The following is an 8,241-nucleotide window of genomic DNA, read 5'->3' as shown; positions in this document are numbered from 1 at the left end:
CTCAAAAAGATATAAGAGCTACTGGAAACTTCTGAACACATAATCAAGAAGTTAAATCTTTTATGATAACTTGCTCAAAAATGTTTTGAATCTTGTTAAAATTTGCACATATGTTGTCATGGTTACCATAGCAACACAAGCATCTGTTCTGGAGATATTGTGTACAGGCAAATACACTTGTTCTTAATCCCCTTCCCTCCTGATTTCCTCAAAAAAACAAACAAGGAAAACAATTCAAGTTCCATTCTTACCCTGTGATGGAGGCCTTCCATCATTAAGAACTAACAAGAATAGAATGAAAACAGCGTCTGACCTTTTTCAGAGAAGGTCCTGAGGGAGCAGCTGACTGTTTCAATGGACCACAGTTCAGTTTTGTTTTACTCAAGTCTTCTGAGAAGTACACACTTTTAAGCCCTGAAAAAACCCAAGTTTCTTCGTTTACTTCTGCACGATATCAAATAAGTATTCTATTGATTTCTCCTGTACCCTATTTTGATCAAGAAAAATCAAACCAATATTTTCTTTTAGAAAAAAATCCAAAGCTTTCTTCTTAGGGCTTTCATAGAACACCCACCCTGCTGGTGTTCAATGCCATGATGATAGACTAATCCACACAGAGAGACCAGTTAATTAAATCTCCAACAGCAGGAGGCATTCTTCACCGTTGATTAGCTTGATAAAATGTGGCTTCATTTTTAATAGCAGATAGTTACCCATTAATTCTCCCAAGATACAGTTTCCACAAGATAAATACCGTACAACTACCTGAAGGTTGCCAGTAGTTAAGTAAACTGGTTTAAGTTCCTATATTTTACATACTTGAAATCATTCTCTTCAGTTACTGTGTTTATGAACAGAGTTCATGATGATCCACCCCTACTTGTGCAGTCCATCGGGAAGTGCAGTGCTCAGCACACTTCACAATCAGATTACCCAGTCTGAAACTCAGACTTGCATGCTTAGCATGAGGTAAAATACTCTCGTTCCCTAGGGCACACCTGTGTGGCCCTGACAGTAAAGCACACAATCAAAGCATCACATCAGATCCTTGTCAGCAGACATTCTTAACGTGGCTTTTTGCTATTCAGTTTGTTAACACGTTCTCTAGCTATGATATTCTCATTGCTCCCTGAAATCCTCTCAATTGGAAGTATGTCTGTGCCAGATTTTAAGGATTAGATTATTCCCCTCAATAAGCCAAAAATTTAAAAGGGTTGTATATTTTTTTTTTGCTCCCTGTTTTGTTCTACTGCTAATAAAGTTGATGTTCTGATGAAGAGCTGAAGGAGCTGGGCCTGTTCAGCCTCAAGAAGAAACACCTGAGAGGAGATCTCACCAATGTCTATCAGTATCTGAAGGGAGGGTGTCAAGAGAATGGATCAAGGCTCTTCTCAGTGGTGCTGAGCCATAGGAGAAGAGTCAAAGAGCAGAAACTGATGCCCAGGAAGTTCCACCTGAACATGAGGAAGAACTTCTTTACTGTGTAGGTGACTGAGCACTTGGAACAGATTGTCCAGAGAAGTTGTGGCGTCTCCCTCACTGGAGATACTCAAGAACCATCTGGATGCAATCCTGTGCCATGTGCTCTAGGATGACCCTGGTTGAGCAGGGAGATTGGACCAGATGACCCCACTGTGGTCCCTTCCGACCTGACCCAATCTGTGATTCTGTAATTCTGTAATTATTCATCATAAATCTGTTGCATATTTCATTCAGCTTGGGTTTTTCTGGCAGTAACTGAGACTTCTTTAGAAGCAATTCACCATGGTTTAAATTCAGTATCTGTTGCTAACTAAAACGATCCATTTTATTGTCACAAAAGAAAATCCTGTTACAGAAACTAAGGAGCTGCAATCTTCAGTAACTGAGAAGATGTGTTTACAAGCAGGAACACTTAATGCCAGTGCCAATCAGGTGCTGGAATTTAGTACATTTTCTAGATCTATATGCTTTAGTATAAATAGTTAAAGCAGTGAAATGCAGTTTCATCTTAGTAAGTAATCAATTGCTTCTCACTGGTCTTGTCTGGGGGCAGTATTTCTTAGTATAAAAAAATTACAAGATACTCAAATAAGCAAATTTATAGAAATAATCATAAACCCAATTGTAATTCATAGTTCACTTAGGTAGTTTGACCAGTACATAAATGTTATGGTTAGGAAAAGGGTTTCTAACATTGTTTTTTTGCATCTCTTGATTTACTTGCTGACTGTGCTCCCCTCTAATTCCACCTAAGCTTACCAGTAATTGTAAGTACTGAAAGGTTAATCCCAATTAGACCCGATTGGCACTGGCATTAAGTGTTCCTGCTTGTAAACACATCTTCTCAGTTACTGAAGATTGCAGCTCCTTAGTTTCTGTAACAGGATTTTCTTTTGTGACAATAAAACATTGTTTTAATTAGCAACAGATAATGAATTTAAACTGTAGTGAGCTGCTTCTAAAGAAGTCTCAGTTACTGCCAAAAAACCCAGCCTGAAAAAAATATGCAACAGATTTGTGACTGACTAATTAGTGGCAGACTAAAACAGCAGAAAACAAATCTGGTACAGCCCCTCTGAATTTCTGGGTTATTGAGGGGAATAAACTAATGCTTAGAATCTGGCGCAGATCTACTTCCAATCAAAGATTACAGGGAGCCGTGAAATTAAGTCATAGCTGGAGAAAGTGTTAAAAAACTGAAAGCAAAAAGTCTTGCAAATATCTGCTTACCTGGATTTAGTGTGATGCTTTGATTGTGTTCTTTAATTACGGTTGCTCTAACTGGGTGTGTACCAGGCAGTTAATTTGCATTTTTGAGTCTGCATGTATGGTTTATTTCAAGTTATGTGTAGTAATTTGAAGTGATGACTGCTAATTTTCCTTACCACAAACTTAGAAATGCCACTCTCACTTAAGTAGACATCAGTTTAGGTTATGCTACAGACAACACTATTTTCCTACCAGGGACAGAACATAAATTTTGCTGTTAAGGTGTGTCTTTAATGTCAGTTGAAACCAAATTCTGAAATGGCCTTAATAGAAGGAGAGGTTGTGTGAGTACAAAGGTTGTTTAAGTGGCTTAAGGTGTATCAGAGAGTGGTCTAGTTTTTTGCACTGAAGAAGCTGGTTGGCTGCAGTACCATTTCTGTCCTGATCTAACTCTGTGGCTGTGTGAAGGCTGAGAAGTAAAATCTTTAAAAGCTTATGAAACAGAAATGGTTTGATTTTTTTAAGAGTGTCTTTTTTATTTTTTTTAAATGTACTTGACAAGGATTTTTGCCTAATTCAGGTTTTCCAAACTGATCAAATTATTGCCCACATCTTAGTATAGCTAGTAGTGATTGTGTTATTGCCAAGAAGACAATGGAAGTGCAGATGCAGCAAGTAAGTGTTTGTGTTGGCTACGGGCTCAGAAGAAAGGCTGTGCCAGCAATTATGGGGCATTTGTTTTAAAGCCGTTGTCTAGAGGTGAAGTGACTGTCCCCTGTGGCCATCCAGAGCCAACACCTCTCACTTTACATAGCAGAAGCTGGAGTGTGAACCACCAATGTTTAATCATTGTGAATGCTAGGACAGTCTAGGACAGAAAAGGTGGTGATGATTGTTTAATTTTTCATTCTTAGAAAACAGAGGACCCCTTTCCTTGGTAGTATCCATTAACTTGGAAAAAGGGGCATACACACAGGTACTGTTGCACCTTAATAGTGCTTGCATTAAGGTACAGAAGAACCAGCATTCCCCTTTGCTGCTGACAGCAGGATCTATCAAGAGCAAGCAGTACTTTGCTTTTCCACTGACTCTTCACCAACTTACCTTTTCTTCAAAAGCAGAAAATGTTCACAATGACTCTTGAGTTTGTGTCTGGGTGCAGAACTGAGGAAAAAGTGGGGTCAGCAGAAAGTGCAGAATGATTGACTTAACTGGAAATAAACAGGGAATGTTGTGGGACACTATACACATTGCAGGCAGATTTTCTTTCTTACTCCTGTCCATCTCTTGTTTAGTTGGACTGTAGACCTGTTGGAATGGACACAAAGCCATATCCATGTATGCACACCCTTTGGTACTTAGGGTTTCTGCCAAATGTTCTTGCTATTATTGTGTCATGTCTAAAAAATTAAATGGTACTAATCAAACATTAAAATTAGGGCTTTTTTAATTTCTTAAATCTTTAAATCAGATTCATGCAAGTGTTCATTGCAGTAAATCAAGACACATCTCCTTCTGATTTCTTAGAAATCTGTACTGTCCATTAGACAGTTGGCATTGTCAAATTAAAGGTCACTGTCAAAACTCATCTGTTTTGCCTCACTAGTGTGTACAACATTCCTCATCTGCTTTCTCAGAACACAGAAGTTCATGTACTCTTAACCAAATTATTCCATCAGTTTTCCTGTTTTCTAATTGGGGTTTAAAACTTTTGTATTTTCCCTTACATGCTCCATTATGTAAGTTGAACTTTCCATTTATAAGGGTTTTTTTTATTTAAAACACCTTTGGTTGTTTTGTGTGTTTTGTTTTGAGACCCTGGTCTTTTAGGATCATTTTTAAGATCTATAAATGGTAGATACTGTTTTATTAACCATCTAGTAAAGAAAAGTATTCACTGCTATTTAAAAAATACTATTCTATCATAACTGGGTCGTCAACCTTTTCTTCCATCCTTATAACTGCAAATTTCAGCAGTTCAAGCTTTTCTTGACATAATTTTTTTTCTTTTAGAAGTGTGCAAAGGCTGTAGCATCCAAAGTAGCCAGTAGTAGAATTTACAAGCTGTAGTATGGGGAGGGATTAAGGGAAGGGAAAGTTACTAATGGCTGGAAAACTGTAAAATATATGCGTTAAATTCAGTTAATAGCAGTAATTCCTTGCATATCCCCAACTTAACATTATATGTCTTTGTGATTTTTCTCTTGTAGTATTAAAGTTTTGTCAAGGCCCATACTAGTTGAAGTGGGTTAACCATCTTGATCTGCTGTTATGGAAGATGGTTTTAATTGTTGGATTTATATCTCTTTCAATCAGAACATGTCTTACAAATACAGTTACCTGCTTTACAAAATGTAAAAATCTTACAGATTCTCTAATTTTCCCTGTCTTCCCCACAGCTGGTTCTGCCTGTCATTCCTGTACTTGTCAGTCTGTGATATAACTGGAGTGTGTCTATGTGGATTACATCTTTTATTAGAATAAATAAAAAAAGAAATAGAAAGCACAGAGGAGGGAGCTGACAGACCTCCAGGTATACAGGCATGTACAAATAGTGCTAGAAGCATTGAACTAAAAAGTCATCAGAATGTTTTTATTTGTTTGCAAAACAGAGGTAAATAAGATACTTGTGGGGAAAAAAAGAAAACCAAACAAAAAAAAAGGAGAACAAAAGAAAAAAAACAAACTAGGGTTTTCATTTTAAAGATGTACTGAATTAAAAGCATCCCCAAAAAAACATTTTTTGTGGAAAAGAGTATTAAGGTAATATTGGTTCAATATGTTATAGTCATTGAAGTTTCTGCTCACAGAGTATGGTTAGATGAAGAAGATCGAGTGCCACAACATTTGCTATTAAGTCGTCTTCACAGTGGTGATGGCACCAGTTTTCAAGGCAGTCATTCTTGTGGTTGAAATGCTTTCAGAGGCTGTTTTACAAATTGATGCCACCTGTTCTTCCATGTAAGCATTTTTTCTGTCCTTTTTTCTCTGTCTGAAGAGGTTAAAATATTTAAAGCCTCTTTCAAATTCTGTATCTTTTGATAGTGGGCAGCGGAAAGACATGTTTGAGATATGTCTGAATTATTTCTCTTCAAAATAGTTGAAAATAGTTGAACTTTCACGTTACTGTAAACACTCTACCCTTGGTAACAGGACTCCAGGCTTTTGGTACACTGCACCTGAGAAAGATGCAGCAGAGCTCGGTAGCACAGCGGGTAGCAAGCACCAGATATTTTTAAGGAAAAGGGGAATCTGGCAGCCTGTAACCTCTGAGTGGCAGCAGTGAACAGTTTTCTGTATGAGGGACTGTATTTCCCACGAGGATACCCACCCAGCTACCTTGCCCTGCCTAAAGGGCGTGTCAGCCCCCATTACAAAGAAACGTGCTGTCGCCACCTGCCTGTGATTTCCTGAATTTTCCTAAATTTCTGGAATTTACTGGTTTGGGTGTTTGTTTTTGTTTTTGTTTTTTTGCTTGCTTGTTGTGTAGTCTGTGGTCCTGTGTCATTGTTGTCCCTGTCCCTGCCCACCCTCCCCAACCACTCCCATCTGCCAGAACTGGTGAAGGAAAGAGTGTTGGTGGCCTGAAGAACAATTATTAAGTGGTAGCAAAAGACTGACTTTATAGTATGGTACTTGCTTTTCTGGTTATTAACAGGGGTCAAAATCTTTTGCTTATAAATGGAGCAAATCCACTTTAGAAGTTAGAATGACAGTACAGAGTAATTTTATAGAGTAGAATTAGACTGTGACAAGTTTTATTTAAAACCTCAGTAATCTCTATCTCAGGACCTACTTGTAGAAAGCTTTAATTTTTCTCAGCATATTTCCATTAAATTGCCTAAGTACATAAAAACTAGCACTGACCTTTCCCTTTTTCAGTCCTAGATAAGGAACTGGATTACAGTCAAATGGCATGTAATTTCTATACTACCAAATAAAGAAGTCAATAAAGGTTTTGTAATAGTCGATAAGCGTATTTTTACGTAACATAAAACCATAATGTTCTAAACAGTTGAAATTTTTCTTTCCTAATCTTATTGACAGCCATTATTTTTCTTGAGTTATTCCTAGTTGATAATCAAAAATGTTGAAGTATTCCTAGTTGATAATCTTTAAAGTTTTACGTATTCAAAGACTGAATATTGCTATTTGCATTAGAAGCCTGGGAGTAGTACCAGATGCCTATTAATCTGTGGTTTACTGTAGCTATCCCTGTAAGTGCTATCTTTCTGAATGAGAAAAGCAAACAGCTGCTGAACTGAATTGAAAAAATGATGTTCTTCTAAGACAAGGATTTGTGCAGAAGCAAATTCTAATTGGAATTCTTTCCACTGTCTCATGTAAAGACAGACTAGATTTCTACCACCCCCCACATTTTTTTTCTTTTTCCTTTTTTTTTTTTTAATTTCTTTTTACTCCTTTTTTTTTTTTTTTTCTTTTCTTTTTCACCCCTCTTTCTTTCCCCAGTAATTCCCTGGCCTAAATTAAGAAGAAGAAACAATACTTAGTTCTCCTGAAATAAAGGCAGGCAATCCAGGTAAACTGACTGTTTCTTTGTCTAACAGAGACACACCATGGTTACTAAGTCTGTAGTGAAATGTAATGATAGAACATATTTTCCTTCTCCCTCTGGGTCTCATTAATGTCTGCAGTTAGTTAAAACAGAAGACTTTATCATGACCATATTCAGAGCGATTTTTAATTTCTCAGTGGTTAGAGAATCCTCCACCCTGTTTCCCCAAAACCTTACTTATGCCAAATCAGCATCTCATAAAACAAGACCTATCTACTTCAATAGTATAGCCCATATTTGTTGTGTTTAATATTTTCCCTTGATGTGTTATTTTAAAACCTTTTGACTGTCAAAGCCCTATGGCATTCAAGTAACTAAGACAATCACGACTCCTGCATTGTTTCTGGGTGTTGTCATATGTACTACTTGACTCTTTCCTTTGAGTAATCTAGGGATGGTGATAATGCCATTGAAGGTCTTAGTGAATGTGGGAGAATAAATTGAATCCTTCTCAGCAGGAAACACTGTGTTAACAAAAAATGGCAAAAATGCTACATCCTCTTTGAAAACCAGCTGGTTTTGCACAGCCTTCTGCAGGTTGTCAGAAGTTTGTTCTGTGGGAATATGAACTCGTTCCTTCCTCTGAGCTGGCTGGAGGTCCACTTTGTATGGTATGAGCCTCAGACGGACTCTCACAGCAGGAGAGGACTTTATGGGAGGACCATCCACACAGAAAGTGCTGGCACTAACACAACTTTGGGAAATCCAGGCAATGCCTGACTGGTGTAGTCATACCTCAACTTTAGGCATACTCTTTCCTGTTGAAATGCACACACTTATGCTTGTTACCCATAAAATAAGATCAGTTAAGCCACAAGGCAGAAAGCTGGATAAGGTAATCCAGAGAACAAAATGATGAGTTTTACCTGAAAAAAACCCCTATCAAGGACTAACTTCTGGTTTTCTGGAAAGTGCTTTACAGCACTAAGGACTGGTTCACCTCCTCAGTGCAGCAGGGCAGGGGAGTCAGGTGA

Source organism: Lepidothrix coronata, unplaced genomic scaffold (assembly GCF_001604755.1).
Source record: "Lepidothrix coronata isolate B3197 unplaced genomic scaffold, Lepidothrix_coronata-1.0 Scaffold22, whole genome shotgun sequence".
Lineage (NCBI taxonomy): Eukaryota > Metazoa > Chordata > Aves > Passeriformes > Pipridae > Lepidothrix > Lepidothrix coronata.
Note: the sequence above shows the minus strand (reverse complement) of the source record.